Source organism: Phacochoerus africanus, chromosome X (assembly GCF_016906955.1).
Source record: "Phacochoerus africanus isolate WHEZ1 chromosome X, ROS_Pafr_v1, whole genome shotgun sequence".
Classification (NCBI taxonomy): Eukaryota; Metazoa; Chordata; class Mammalia; order Artiodactyla; family Suidae; genus Phacochoerus; species Phacochoerus africanus.
Window position 1 is genome coordinate 71,600,607 of NC_062560.1, and position 1,445 is coordinate 71,602,051.

Genomic DNA, 1,445 nt, shown 5'->3' on the forward strand with positions numbered 1-1,445 from the left:
AAATTAAAAATCCAGTACATTTTACTAAAAACAAACCATGTAAAAACAATGTACTTTTAACTGACAATATCAGACCATACAAGAGAAATTTTTTAAAAACACATTATCCTTCCTGCCAATTGGCAAGATGTGTAATATTAAGGGAAAACAACCTGTGAATCTCACAAATAAAATGCAAGTCAAAATCTTTTCATAAAAGAGATGAATTCTAGCAGTGCATTTTATAAAGAAGAACACATAATTAGATTAAGTCAATTTCAAGTTCCTCCTAAAAGCTGCCACACTGAAACTGTTATTCCTAAAATTTGATGGAAAGAAAACCTTTCCAAGGAATAAATCTCTTCAAAATTAGGAAAATAGCAACAACAAAACAATAAGCCAAACCAAACAGAAATCATTCTAGTATATTAGGTATGGAAACAACCAAGTACACTGACATGAAAATAAAAAATAACTTCTATGTTTTGAATATTTTGAACAATAAATAATCTCATAAAGAAATTAAAGACAGTCATATAGAGCCATCCAGTGCAATCTACACAACTTTTTTTTTTCTTGCCAATATGAATATCTTCCTAGATAATGTTAAGAGATTTGATGAGAGAAAAATCACATGTGCAAGAGGGCAGGAACACTCAGAAATAAATTGCTCCACTTTATAAAGGGATCTTGTTTAAGTACATCAATGTGGAAATATAGACCTCTTATCTGCAACCTGACCAAAGATGTTTGGGCCAGAGGGTAGGGATGATATTCATCAAAACAATATTGATATCATAACTGCCAGCTTTCAGAGCAATTTGGGGTTCCTTTTCCTACCGGTTCAGCTACAGTCAGGAGAGGAACCAGAAGATGGGGCTCAAATACATGGAATACCTCATCTGGTGTGGATTAAGAAGCAAGGTACTTTGGAATGAGATCTGAGGAAGGTGGTAAATTTCAGTTCACTAATGTATAATCCAGGTAATGGCTCTTATTCTTCTCTGTAGGGCTGTAACCACCACAAAAATTCTACTGTGCAAGATATGGCTGATCCCCAAGTATATCACACTGTACCTGCCCTAATAATGTAGGAATGCTTTCCTATTGGCTAGCTACAACTGTTACCAAAGTATGATAGGAATCTTAGAAAGCACAGCAGGTCCTTACCCACTGATACTAAGAGCCAACTATAGATGACAAGCACTAAGCAGATTTCTGGAGTCAACAAATCTGACAATATATAAGGCTGTGACCCTTTTAGTATTTCCCTTAAACTCAGTAGCAGCAGCAAGAATGCCACTTGGGTCAAAATATCTCTTTTTCTTTCAAATTATAGGAAGTCCATTCTTTACCATAACAACTAGATAAACCCTTATAAGCAAGATAACTTGCCATTATCTCCACCTATTCTAGTTATAAAGTGGCAAGTTACTGAATGACTGCACAGCCAAAGCTCTTAATCA